Raw genomic sequence first — 15,198 nt, 5'->3', positions numbered from 1 at the left:
AAATATCATAAAAATTAAAATGTAATGATAAGTCTTTTGCTCCTTACATCAGCAAAATTAACCCCACATAAAACACGCTGAGTTCAGGGACTCTAACAACAAGGTTTCCTAGGAAAGGCCCTGGAAGCAGAAATATTTGGGCAGTATCTTTTTCAGATATATACATATACACACACATATATATATGAAATTCATATATATGCAATTCATGTAAATTAATATTTTATATCATAATTTTATCTTTATACATTATATACACATACACATTGTATATATAAAATGTAAGGGTTAAGTATTTTATAAGTTATGTATCTTTTTTATTTTGAAGTTTAAGACAACCCAAACCTGTTACACAGCTCAGTCATGCACTGAATCCTGAGCACTGGTAGCTAGTGAGTCAGTAAATTAACTCAAGTGAAAAGAAAAGAGGGTCAATTCCAATTCATCTCTCATCTACTTGCTGACCTTATCCTTACGACAAGTATAAATTTAAACTATATTATCCTTGCAATCCTATTAAAGTAGGAGAAGAATGCAATTTCATCAGTTCGACATTCAGATGCCCCAGGTCTTACAGCATAATCATTGAATTTCTATTTTGTACCAAGTTCTTTTAGGCCGTGTACATGGCAAGTGCAGTAGCTATACAGGATCTCAGGAAGGACAGTTTGAAAAAGGCAGATGACAGATTGCTCTGAACTGATCTCCTTAATAAATTTCAGCCCCTCGGCTGACAGTAAAAGAACGGCAAAAGTCTATCTCAAGACACTAAAACTCAGTTATAAGTCATTGATCTAGGCAGGATAGAAAGACCTGCTTTTAGAGTACTCCAAACATAAAAGCCAGAGCTCTTTCTTGTTAAGATACACAAAAAGAACATACAATAAAGGTAAGTTTAAAAAGCCCATATGCACTCTTCATACTCATATTACAAGTTACCATGAGACAGAAGCTTTGACTTTCAATAGTTTCCCATTACTCTGCAATTGCAAGCAACAGAAACACAAACACCGGACATCAATGTACACAGAACTGCCAAATGAATTTTAAGCAACCTACAAGTAACAAAAAGACAATTTTTACATAGCACAGAAATGAGTCACAGCATTTGCTCAGAGCAAGCAAACTGAACACAGGAAAACAAACCAGTTACAGGTTCACAGTTAAAAATAACCTGGGTTTTCTCCCACTGCCTTGAATTTCCTTAACAGCTATATAATCTCTCATGATTGAGGAACTTGAGTCACCCCATGTTAATATCACTCAAACACACAGCTATACCTGTGAAAAATTTCATGTCACCCTGAGCTGAACAACTGATCTGTTATTATGCTGAGGGTCCTCATTAAACATTCCCAAAGTAAGCCCTGGTCACTGAATCTGAAAAGATACATTAGAGCCTGGGAGAGATTTGTGCCTCTTTGCAAATATATTCACAGCTTCCAGGAGCATATGGCACTTTTTCCTGTGAATCACAAATGCCCACCACATTTGAAGAAGGATGAAATTCTAAAGGAATTGATCAAAAGCACCAAAAATAATTAAGAATATGAAAATCTGGGTCGGCTCTTGGAACAAATTTAGCAGATGTGACATTTGGAAATTAAACACTCATATTTCACTGATTCTGTGGCAACATGGTTAGCCTAGAGTGCTGGTTTTGGGTGGAGTAATTTTCTTCACAGTAGCTACTATGAGGCTCTGTTTGGGATTTGTGCTGAGAACAGTGCCAATAGCACATGGATGTTTTAGTTACTGCTGAGCAGCGCTTACACAGAGTCAAGGCCTTTTCTGCTCCTCACACCAACTAGTGAGTAGGCTGAGGGTGCACAACAAGCTGGGAAGGGACACAGCTGGGACACCTTACCCCAACTGACCCAAGGGATATTTCAGACCATATGGCATCATGCTCAGCATATAAAGCCGGGGGAGAAGAACCAAGGGGGGACACATTTGGAGTGAAGGCATTAATCTTCTCAAGTAACGCTTACACATGATACAGCCCTGCTTTCCTGGAGATGGCTGAACAGCTGCCTCCCAATAGGAAGTGGTAAATGAATTAATGGTTTTGCTTGTGTGTGTGGCTTTTGCTTTACCTGTTAAACTGTCTTTATCCCAGCCCATGAGGTTTTCCACTTTTATTCTTCTGATTCTCTCCCCCATCCCACTGGGGGCTGGATGAGCAAGCGACTGCGTGGTGCTGAGCTGCCAGCTGGGGTTAAACCACAACACCAGACTTATAATTGCCTTCCTCCTTACCACCTCAAACTGCAACATTAGTCTCCCCCCTTTCTCTAGGCATGACACACTCCATTTCTTTCCAACATACACTGTTTCCTATGATCCTTCTGTCCATATTCAGCTCTAGGTTACACCTCAGCACAACCACCCAAGTCCTCTCAAAACCCTACACAAATATCACTGAAGACTATTTGAAATACGTACAAGGAAAAGAACTCTAATCCAGATTTTAAAGTTGGAATGTTTAATATAAACATTAACCTGCTGAATATGTACCTCTAGAACTTCAATGTGAATTTACATTTAATCTGATTTTGATTAAAATATTTTAAGGTAGATTTGAGCCTTCCTGCTGCAAAAAAATTAGAACTCATCCAGTTGGGAATATGTTTTTTAGAAGCACTGCATTTCTCAGATGAGTAACTGAGAAAAGCTAATAATTCTTTAGCTGTAAAAGCTTTATTTAGACAAAGTTATATGTGCATAAAAATTGCTTTTGCAAATTTTTGTGGATTTGACCTAGCTTCCTCCTTACATTCTGATTCGAGAGTTAGAAACAACAGTACAACTACTTATTCCTCTGGTTCAGATGTTAAATTCTGAATTAATACCCCTTTATCTAACTGGGTATCTTCAGAGTTACCACCAGGAGCCCTGCAGCAAAGTCACTCCTTCAGGAGAGGGGGAATGCTGCAGCATTCTGTTCCTGAAGAAACCTTCAGCAGAGGACAGAGGTGAGAAATGAGGAAGCACAAATGTCTACTGTCAGGGTAGCTCAACCCCTTTAAAGGCAGAGGCCAAGAGCCAGTTTCAGCACTATCACCTCGGTCATGGTGGAAGCAGCTGTAACTTTCTCAATGATGCCCCAACCCTGTTTGCAGGAGCCTCACACAGCAGCAGCCTGCAGCCAGAATGGCAGGGCTCCTAGTCTCCCACCCAATCCCATCCTTCCCTGGGGCACAGCCACAACCCCACCCAAGCAGAGACAAGCCACTGGGAAATACTGATTTCCAGTCTGTCACCTACTTCAGCCAGCAAAACTCAATCACCCTGAAGAGCCTCCTCCCTAAGTCCCTTCTCCTTCACCATAAGCAGACAGTATCTTCGTAGAGATTTTTCTTATCTAACTGATAGAACAGTTGCTCTATCAACTTGGTAGCCAGTATCTTGCATCAGAGAATGTGTCCTTTTCCAGATTCCCTCCTAATGCACAAAAACCATAATGTAAATGAAAAATGACAGGCATAAAATCATAACGTATAATGAGATCCAATCCAATTTACTTTACATCCTTCTTCAAGAAAACATCTGAGGAATTGCCTGGTATTGTAGATATTATGGTCAAGAAGTTCCAACACAAGAAAATACGAGGCTAGGTGAAGGAAATCAGAGATGCCTGCACAGGCATGAAATCGATCTAACTGAAAACCCATAGAAAACAAGCAGGTGAGATCAGTTATCAACTACATCATTTACCACCTACCCCAACACTAGCACAACACAGATGCCAGGACAGCTCTATCTAATTCAGAGGCCACAGTACTTATGCTTCATTAAGGTGAATACATAACAACAGCATCATTTGAAATACCTTTCACCTATTATTATAATAACTAAAGAAAAAATTGAAAAAAACATGCCAACATTTGTGTTTCAGTGAGATGCTCACACTGGATAGACTCAACCTAAAATGACAGTTCAATTCTCCAATGTTTTCCACAAGAAGAATTTAATATTTCTCATACCACTGTTTGTTTTGAATCTTTTTAATTTACCCAGTAAATATTCCACTATAGCAATATTCCATTATCACTGTCTTAGTTTTAATCATTAGCAGTTGTTCTACCTTACACCATTAAATGGTTTAGAAGAGTATTACTGATCATAAGTGCCTAAAAAGTGACCAAAGGTAAAATAAAATATGAAGAAGCTATTTTTCCAAGCATAAAAAGATTAGCAGTATCAGAAACGTCAAGACTGATCAGGTTCAATGACCCACTGAAAAATTCAGCTGTACTAAAAAGAATAAAACACTTACTGAAAACAGAGAAAAGGCAAAGTAATTTATGCTTTAAATTTCCCACATTAAAAAAGGATTGTGCAAGTAGAGTCAGAAGAACAAAACTGGCTAATAAGAACATTTCCTTGGCTTAGAGCAAATACTGATCTTGAAAGCAAAGTGTGAAAAATTACCTGCAGACGTGGTTCATAGAACTTTTCCCTTTGCTTTAAAGCCTGCCTTGTTAAACTAATTACAATACTGGAAGCAGCAAGGAGCAGAAATTTGACTCAAATTCAGTCAGTCAAAATACTCAACCTTCAAATCCCACACTATGTTTTCCATACCTAAGCAACTGTAGGGTACCTTCCAAATTACTCACAACATTTGATAACATTCTGTAACAAAGTGTCCCTAAGCTAAATGCTGCCTTAATTTGCATTTGCACATTGAATTTCCAATTTATATCATATCTTATCATTCACCTCCTCCATAACAGTATCACATTTTTTTCTCACATTCTTCTGTGTGCTAAAATAAAGTCTCTTTTGCAGGCCAAATGTATTTATACTGGAGTATCTTTATTCTTGGCTGTTGTGCTCTTTATGTCCCGTTGTCTTTATTTTTCAATTCCATACCCATCTCTTCAATGCAACATGAACAAATCAATTAAACCCCTGGAAGAAGTTACTAGTGGTGGTGAGTTCTGAATCTCTTCATGTCTCCAAATCCAGACAGGATGCTTAAGCAAAATTCAATTTCTACATTCAATACAGGCGTGACAAAGTAAAACAATAGGGTTATAATATTCAGGGAAGTCAAACCAGATGACCACTTCCCTTTACACCTATCAAATGCAACTACTGTAGCAGTAAAGAACTATAGGAAAAGAGATCATATACTAGTTTATCACATAGTGATCACATACCAGTTGTGCAGTCACTATTCAAAACTGTGGTATTGAGCAACACACTAACACATGTTGAAAGAACAAAAAAAAAAAGGTGGTGCATGTTTTCATGAAACATGATGTTAAGAGACACAGGAACCTGCTGACAGTATCCTACGGGGTCCTCAAGGATCAGGTTGGAAAGATGACTCATGCACTTGTCATCCCCATACAAAATGATCACCTTTCAGCTCTGGTCTCTCACTTCAGTCTCCATTCTGCCTTCAATCCCTTCATGACATCAGTCCAAATAGCTTCTGTCACAGCTACTCACAAAGCTTTCTTTCACAATGCACCTCCTTCCAACACTGTTTCTAAACTGGTCTAAGAGCTGTAAATTCTGAAAACTCCCATGCAAAATTTGTGTCCTAAAGCTGGTCTCTCATTGATAGCTCCTTTTGATTTCTGCTAGTGGTCATTATTTTCTTGTTACCACATCATTCTGACATGTAGAATACATATAAATATATTTCAGATGATACACTTACTTTTAAAAAGCTTCAGCTTTTTGTGACCACCATAAAAATGAATACATAAACAAGAGGTTATTTACAGTTTTCACATGACATTGTTGGGGAAGCTATTGGCACAAAAGCTAGAGAAAGTAACAGATTACCATAACCACAGCTGTTAAATCAAAAAGAAAACCACTCAGTATTTTATATGACACCCTAACACTGCTCCAGATAGCTATGAAAACAAAGACTCAAAATTTTAACTTCATTCTGCAACTATACTTCCCTTATCCAATTCAAGTGAGTCCCATATCCTACTCAAGTGAGTCTCAAATTTCAACCTGAAGTGAAAACCTCGAGAAACAGGATATCAGAAAACACAGAGAAGACCCATCTTGCAAATACATTATTGATTTGTGAGCCAGGACATGCAAACCTTCACAGAACTCCTTGGAAGTTGTCTTCTCATGCTCAATCTCACACCAACTAGACATCACAGAAACAGTCCAGAGACATTTATTCTTTGGGATTTGTGACCTCACCCAAAACTACACAGCCTTGCACTTACTCGGTATAAGGAAGCCAAATGCAAGAACATCACCCAGAAGTACAAATCAACAAAGCTCAGACTAATACTGTATATATGGATGACGAGGGATGACTGCAAGAACAGTATTTCTCAAAAATTATGAGGTTTATGCATTATTTCTCCACCAAGGCAGCGAGAGACCTATGGAGAGAGAAATACATGCTGTCATTTTATATTCTGCAGCAAGACCCTTGTGTTGTGAACCTGGTGGAAAGCTGCCACCACAGAGCTGGTGTTTTGAGCTCTGTAGCACTCAGAATAAAGAAGTGTCAAGTAAAAAAAGAAACAAAACAAAAACATTAACTAATACTAATTTTGCTCAATGGAGAGATTACAGAAACAAGGAAGGCACTTTCAGCAACTCCAGTTTAAAATGAACAGTTGCAGTACTAGCTATTGTTTCAATATATTTCCCTCCCAGCATGCCCACAGTAAGATCAGCACAGAAGGAGTAGCTCAGACATACTCCTCCTCTTCCACACTGCTAGCAGATAAAACTGATTTTAAAGTCAGAGTACTAGTGAGGCTGGCTTTCCTCCTCCAGCTCCTACCTCCAGTGTCTGTCTGCAGGGAACAATGTTACCACAGAAAAGTATCATTAAACACAGTTTTAAATAATGCTTTGCAGTCTTGGTCACAAAGGGGACAGACTTGAGAGAAATTATACTGCCACTCAGCTCCCCACAGTTACCTATAAATTTCCCCCACCCAAGGACACCAACACTTCTCATTTGTATGTTTTTCGGAGGGATTTACTAATGCACCCCATTTTCTGCAGGGGTGTTTGCCAGACATCTCACTTCTCAAGCACAACCCTGTTGCTTCACAGGGGTCTGTACAGAACATACAAGGCCATGAGGAGCAGGTGAAACAGTCGACCTTGATCTGGTAAGCATTAACTAGATCAAGATTTCTTGCAGGAGAAAACACGCACAGCTGAAGCAAAGCAGAGAACAACCCTGCAGAGAGCTACCACAGGGATGGCGTGACATACATAATGAAGGATCGAAAGACCTCTAAGACTTCCCCACCAGGCTGGCCCAAAGAGATTTATACTTCATTTAGCTTTAACTGAAATAAAGCCAGCGGCTATAGCCTTAAGTGTTTTAATTTCCTTCCATTCATTCAAAGCCAAGCTCCTTTAAGAGATTTTTATCCCCAGAGGCAGTAGCTGTTTCTTTATCCAAAATGGAGAGCAGAGAGCCAGCCTCCAGACGGTAAAAGACTCCCTCCCAGCTTTTCCTGCCAACACTACAACTCTTCACTGCTGGGACAAATCAAAGTCTCAGGGAAACAAGGAGCATGAGCTCTACGTGACCAAGCAGATCTGTGATCTCCAGCCTCCTCCTGATCAGTCGGCAGGTCACTGTCTGGAATCAGTGTGCCACACGCATTTTTCCTTTTTGAAGGAGTCACTAAATTACATTCTGCATGTTAGTGATACTTCAATGGATTACTTGGGGACTCATTTCAGACAACAGCTGATGTATCATCATCAAAATCACACCATTTTTTCCAGAATTATCAAATTATTCCAGCTGAAAATTACACAGCTCAGATATAAATTCAGAAATCTGTCCAAAAATATTGTCTAAAATGGACATGGGTAGTTTGTTAAAGAAATGCTTACAGTAACAGATGTCTGTATCAGAGAAGACATCCACATGTAAAATAAAGAATAATTCTCATAATTTTAACTAAACAGTGTGCTGACAGTAGTCAGGAGACTGGATATGCATTTTTTTGTTGGTCTGCTTTACTACTATTTTAGGAAACAGCATTTCCTTTAAAAATTGGTGCTGTATAACTTCTAGTAGCATTTCACAATTTTAGCACTCAACTTCTAGAAAATCACTTATGCACAACTGTCATAAAGACTTCCCACACCATCACTCAGCAAGTATTCAGGCGTTAATGATCTTAAAGGAAACTGTGGTGTTTTAGAATTTACAAATCCAGAGAATATTGATTACAGCTAGGCAATTTTAATTTTAATGCAGAGTATTTGGCTCCCTCACTCTCATCTATAAAATTGCTGCCATTTATTAAACCAGGCTATAAATCAGTGATTAAGAACAATTAAAACTGAGAGTGTTACTGCAGGTTTGAGTAACCTACCAGAAGTATTTAACAAATGTTATTTTAGCAAATCATTTCAGATCATGCAGTACCCTAATATTTCTTGATACAAGACAATGCATCACTCTCCATCTATTCAGTGACAACACAAAGCACACCTCTTTGCAACCAGAATTCATATGAGATGCTGAAACCTGAGCATGTAAGCAATAGCCTAACCTGCTCACATCACTCTGTACTGCACAAACCATCAATCCCCCGGAAAAACACATCACTAAAAATAATGGGCTCAAAACTTGCACTGTTAAATGTGAGTTTTGAAGCACTTCACTGAATTTAGCCAAAGAAACACCTTGCAAAATAGTTTCCTCTGATTCGGACAGCAAACAATGAGATACTTCTGCAGGTTCAACAGAGCAAAGACAACTTGTGAGGCTGCTTCAGATGGCATATGGAATTAAGGATTCTTTTTCAACCCACAGCTTCGGTAACTGAAATAAAAAGGTGGCACTGCTTAGACCAGGAGCTTGCTACAGTGGCTACTAACTTGTGAAGACGAGCAGACCATTACAGCCAGCTGGAAAAGTCACTCACTGACTCGTGAATCAGACCTGGGGAAGCCTTCCCTGGTTCGAAAAACAAAGTAGTTTTCAGAGAGCTGTTACAAAAACATTCAAAGCAAGTTCCCTAAACATCAGCTCTCTTTCTATACAAGATTCTTATTTACAGAAGAAACAAAGCCCCACAAGATGGACTGTGGGCATCAAAAATACCACAGTTCACTATGTTTCAAAAGCACCTTGAAATGTAAAATTTGCACAGAAGCAAATCCCAGTGTACCAGAATAATGTACTCCATAGTTTACAATACAGAAAGCTAAGATCTGTGACAAGAGCAGACACTCAAATAAAATTCTCAAATAATACTTTCTATCCAGATTCTAAACACAAGTCAAATATTTATGACAATTTTACGCTGCACAGATACTTTAAGAGATACACGGCACCCACTTATTTTAAATATACAGCTTATCAGTAACTCAGACTTTTAATCCTATACATTTTCATATTTTCATGAACATCATAGAGATTGGCACAAACATCCAGAATGCTGCCTTAGGGGTGGAAGCAACTTAAATATTTACAGTGAATTTTCATAAACCACATAAGTTTATAATAAGTTGCTAAAAAAATTGATTGAAATAGACATCATTAGAGAGAAACTTGAACATGGATGTGGAGCAGACAGAACAATGTTAAAGCAGCTAACCTGAAAGAGCAATGAAGAAAGATTAAAACAAAAAGTGATCTACAGATCTGTAGTTTAATGCGGATACAGGTTTTTACATAGGACTGCCTGAAAAGCCTCCGTTAACACAGTTTAATCTGGCAAGCAAGTCATGAATGCTCTACTTAAAAATAATAAAGCCAGGGGAATAGACAACCCTGCAAGTCTGCAGAGAAAAAAATGTCCAAGAACACAATGGAATGCGTTTTGCTCTGTCCTTTATGTAGCTTACAGAAGTACTCCTGATTGACAAGAATTGTTGAAATTACACAGAACATATAACTGCACATCATAGGCACTCTGAAAAAAAAAAGACTTTGGTTGTATTTAAGTTACTAAAATTCCACGTAAAGGAAATATGATTCCTTTAAAATTTTCGATCCACTCTGTGGAATGCATTCTGTGTTGGCTGCTGTGCATAAAGAGGCTCATTTCCATTCATAGCTGATAAAAGAAATTTTTTCATAACACTCAATTCTTGAAGCACTTTGGCTAATATCCAAATGTAGGCCTACTTCACTTGTATGCAAATACTTTGTGCTTCATATAAATCATTACTTGCTGTATTTCAACTAGAAATACATAAGCACAGTGTTACTAGGCTGAGAACCTAAGGCACCTGCATTCTGTAGAAAGGAGAATTTATGGTATATAACACATCACAGTACTGACTTTAAGCTAACTTAAAAATAAATAACTTCTTTATTTTCTCTGTCAGAATGCTAGCTTTGCAACATGTCTCCAAAGAATTATGCGCTTCTTATAGCTAGCAGGCTGCCCAGAGCAGCTTGCTTCTCTTGGACATGAGTGCTACAGCAGGAGCAAAGGTGGCTATCCCTAAGGGAAACAACACCAATACTAGTCAGCCAGCTTGCTCCCTTGCTTCTTTCCTCCTCTGGGTATTTGCTGTCTTGCCATGCCCTCAAAAGCATCAAGGAGACAAAGTCACCTGTTTAAAATGAATGAATATGAAAGCACAAGGACAAGAGCTGTAAAAGCTGGTAAGAAGAATGAGAAGATGCTTCACACAGAAAAAGCTGTATTTAAACATTAGATTGAAAGTCCATATTACAACTAGACATCACTCTCTGCTTCTTGATATAGTCACACCATCATTTCTAGTTAGGGAAATTTACCCTTGCCTGTTCTGTCCTGCTTTTATAAACATTTACATATCCAGGTCATAATATGTCAGTTTATTGTGTTCACGTGTCCGATAAGTGTAGGAAAATTTCATTTACGTAATATTAGTGGATTAGAAGGCAAGCCAGCTAGCTAAGATAATATCATGACATATAATCTCCCTCCACAGCCACAGTATTCAAACAGAAGGGTAGGGTCTCTGATAGTCCAGACTAAGTTCAAGGAATCTGCAAGTACTATTTAAGGCAGCCCTCTGTACACTGATGCTTACTACAGTGTTTGAAGCAGCCACTAAACGCCCCACTTGAAAAGCTTTAGGGGCCCTTAAAACAAGAGCAGGGAGGGAATCACAACAGTCTTCAGAACTCCATAGTTCAATATTCTCTGCCCTAAAGCAGAACATTCTACAGCAGAAGACAAGACAGACAGTATGTGGTAAGTCTGACAAGATGACTGAAATTGAAGTATAAGCAAAAAGAAAAAACTACTACAGGCTTAATCCTAGTTCTCAAATAATACTTGAAGTTTAACAAGTATAACCTTTGCATTTCCAAATGCAACAACTAATTTCATAAAATTAGCATTAAAAACAAAGCTCGTAACCAGAAGTACCTACAGTCTTTGCAACATCAATACTGCCAATATTGTTAAATACACTTTAAATGAATCATTTCCATAATGTTAACACAATAGCTAAATACTGCACAACTGCTAACAGCTCTACGCATATAGCTGACCTTCTTATTATGCATAAGAACATTCTACTTCTAAATAAGTTCCCTGAGTTTTATCACCAGCTAAAAATCCAGACATGTTTAAGTAAAATTCATAAATAGGGCAGGTAGCGAGTACCTCTTAAAAAAATGAGCTCAGAAGCTCCTAACAAAATTGTAATATCTGCCAAGGTCTTTCACCTTATCCAAGGTTTCTTCTTTTATACAGCAAAGCAGAGAACAGTTTTCTTCCTATCTGTTGTCACAAAATGATGGAGACAGGGTACACATACAGCCAAGGGCCACACTAAGGGGAAAGAGGGGAATGAAGCCACAAGTTGTGCTATTAGAAGAACTAACATTGTATGTGTCTGACTCCACACTGTGACCTACCTTTCACTGTTAGGTTGGGTACCATGGACTTTCAACAAAACCAAACTATGCTGAGAACATTACGCAAATCCCCTTCTGCTCCATGTTCAGTGTAAATAAAGCCTGCTCCTTCTGCCTCATTCCCTTCCCTTGTTACAAAGAGGGACAAGCCCATCCCACATGCAATCAAAGGCCAGGGTACTACATCACCACATAGGATACTTGGAGCCAGCCTAACACCTCCCCTTGCTCCTTCCACTGAAGGGGCTAGGGAAGACACAAGGGTGAGGATGCAATGGTGCCTTAACAACAGATACTCAAAAAATAAAATTTGAGTATAGCATTGCCATTTACAAAAACATCCTGAAGATCAACAATTGCAGCAGAGTTGTTTTGCTGTCAATAAGAAGCATAATGTAAAAAAAGTGAAACTGTAAAATCAATCACACACATTAACAGCATAAATGCAAACTGAATTTAACCTTTGTGGTCATACTTATAATCTCTCAATTAGATGATTACATACTAATGTTTCCACAGGACTCCTATCTTATTTAGCATATAGAAGAGATTTAACAAAAAGAAAAAAGACCTCCTAACTGAGCTAGCAGAGTATACATTATATGTTCATACTCCTAGACAATCTGCAGCATTTGATACTATCAATTAATGCACTGCTTCATCCTTGTTATCATGCAGCAATGATCCTTTACACTGCAGTCAAACTGGTTCCCAAGTCCTCCCTAGAAGGACACAGCAACAGGTAAACTGCACTCACGCTGCTCAGCACTTCTCACACCCCAAGGAATCAGTTCTTTCTAATTCTTTGGGTATTAACTAATCTACCTTAATGCAGCAATAATCACTTCAAAACTTTTATCCAGAAAATAAATGGAAAAAAAAAATACAGAAGGTGTTCCAAATTACCAATTTGGTTTTAACATCCCCAAAATGTGGTGCTGAAGTATACACATGATATAAAAGACACACAATGCCTAAATCTTTCAATGTAATTTCTATTATGTGTATTTGTATACCAAAACATTAAAAGACAACGTATGGTTACTGACAGAAACCTTTATTCTCTTACTCCTACTAAAAATAGAATCCTTTCATTTAAAGCATTCTATGATTTACCAACAAGTTTCACAGCACCATAAGGTAAGAAACACTACACCCACCATATACATCAATCAAGACTTCAAGGGTAGTTCCCACAGGCATAGTATGCTCTGCATTTCAACTGTCTAAAAATTACATACTGCACTACCATAAGCATTTCTGTAGGAGATCAGTTAAATTATATTTATGTTCTTAATTATACCAATCTTGAAACTTTTGCCTTTTTGTTCACACTTGTTTAGAAGAATAACTAAGTATTTCATTATTGTGCCTCCCATGTACAAGAGATTTTGGGTGATACAAGGTCACCCACACTTGCACATCAAGTACAAACCACTAACGCCTACTGCAGTTTATCAACACTAAATCACAGAAAATAATGTCTGATTTGCCAGAGCATAAACTAGTCTATAAATGTTTAAATGCTGAAAAACTGTTAGAAGGTTACCCAGTGAGGTTCCAAATTACTTTCTAAATCACTGTTACTCTTTATAAAATTTCATTTGTTCTTTGATGCTCTTTTACATCAAAGTTTCTCCTTTTACCATTTTCTGAACAAAACTTCCTAATTTACTTTCCAACATACAAAAGCAACATTAAATTGTCTGTGTATTTCATAATGGAAAATTGTGGAAGCATTACAAAAGCTGTGATAACATGATTCTTTAAGGCCAAAATCTTTCAAAACAGCAATTTCTTCTTCTAGTGGTTTAAGCCCAGCCAGCAACACAGAAAACCACACAGCTGCTCACTCCCCTCTGCTTCCTCCTCTGCCCTGCTCCCAGAGGGATGGGGAGGAGAATAGAAAGAATGTAACTCTCACAGGTTGAGATAAGAACAGTCCAGTAACTAAGGTATAACACAAACCACTACTGCTACCACCAATAATAATAATGATAAGGGAAATAACAAGGGAAGAGAATACAACCGCTCACCACCCACCAACCGATACCCAGCCTGACCCGAGCAGTGATCTCACCCTTCCGGGTAACTGCCCCCACTTTATATACTGGGCATGATGTTCTGTGGTATGGAATACTTCTTTGGCTAGTCTGGGTCAGGTGTCCTGTTTCTGCTTCTTCCCAGCTTCCCCCCCTCCCTGTCAGAGCATGAGACTCAGACAGTCCTTGGTCATAGTAACTAAAACATTGGTGTTATCAGCGCTGTTCCCAGGCCAAAAGTCAAAACCACAGCACTGCACCAGCTACTAAGGAGAAAAATGACTGCTACTGCTGAACCCAGGACACTTCTCTATGTGAAACTGAAATATATTAATAAATAGATTAATACAAATATTACTAGTAAGTATAAGCTACTGCCCAGCAGTCATTGTGCCAGGGCAGGACAGCTCAGGCTTAGAATAACAGGAACGGAAAGATAATTCCAGGAGCATCCTCTTCCCATAGTTCTCAGACAAGATGGCAACCTGCAGCAGGCTCCTCATAGTAGAAGAGAGTGCAGGCAGTCGTTAGGTTACCATGCAACTGCTCATCCTTGACAAAGCTAACTGATAAAACTAGTTTATACAAGCAAAGACACTGCTTATACATGCAGCTAGCGGGCTGATTAGCGTAAGTTCATGACAAGTGCCCTATGCTGTTAAATAACAGCACAGAAAAAGAAAGATTTAAAATACCAGTTGGAAAAATAAACAATTTGCTTAACAGGAGGCTCCCCTGACATGCATTAAGTTCAGAAAAACATCTTGCTAAACCAGATGGTTATTTCACTTAGATCTCTTTACTACAGAGATACAGTAGCCAGATAGCAAAGGATACACAAAAAAAAATCACAATACGCATGTACCAAAGCTGTTTTATAGAAATAATAAAATTTTAAAAGCATTTTTACTGTAACAGTGTATTTAAATGCTAAATGAAAGCAACAGTTGTCAAAACAACCAAGCACAGAGAAATCCTGAATTATAAAGCCTCTCCCCAAGGAAATGAAAGATCTATATGAATACTTTTAATAAGGCTTTACAGCCATGCTTTACGGAAAGTGCATGCACTCTCACTCTCTGATACTGGCTCAATTCCTAATAGCAAAGGTCCTGTTGAAAGCAGAAGTCATGGTTTGAAGGTTACATTATTGTAAATATTGTTTGTTAACGGTTTGTATCAGTAAGCACCTCATCATGTATTGCAATTTGGTTCCTGGTGCCATGAGCTGTGGTACAGCATAAAAATTATGACTGGAAGTGGCAGCTATTTAGAGAGGTAGAAGCAAATTAGCACGTAATGAGAATT

General features: G+C 38.3%; 1 protein-coding gene across 1 annotated transcript in view; it reads right to left on the bottom strand.

The window, feature by feature from the left end:
* DDX10 (DEAD-box helicase 10) overlaps positions 1–15,198 on the bottom strand; it is a 170,343-nt gene that overhangs the window by 109,123 nt on the left and 46,022 nt on the right. The gene's annotated exons all lie outside the window — the stretch shown is intronic.

The sequence above is a fragment of the Melopsittacus undulatus genome, chromosome 2 (assembly GCF_012275295.1).
Source record: "Melopsittacus undulatus isolate bMelUnd1 chromosome 2, bMelUnd1.mat.Z, whole genome shotgun sequence".
Lineage (NCBI taxonomy): Eukaryota > Metazoa > Chordata > Aves > Psittaciformes > Psittaculidae > Melopsittacus > Melopsittacus undulatus.
The sequence above is the reverse complement of the archived record's forward strand: the minus strand, read 5'-3'. Positions and strand labels throughout refer to the sequence as shown.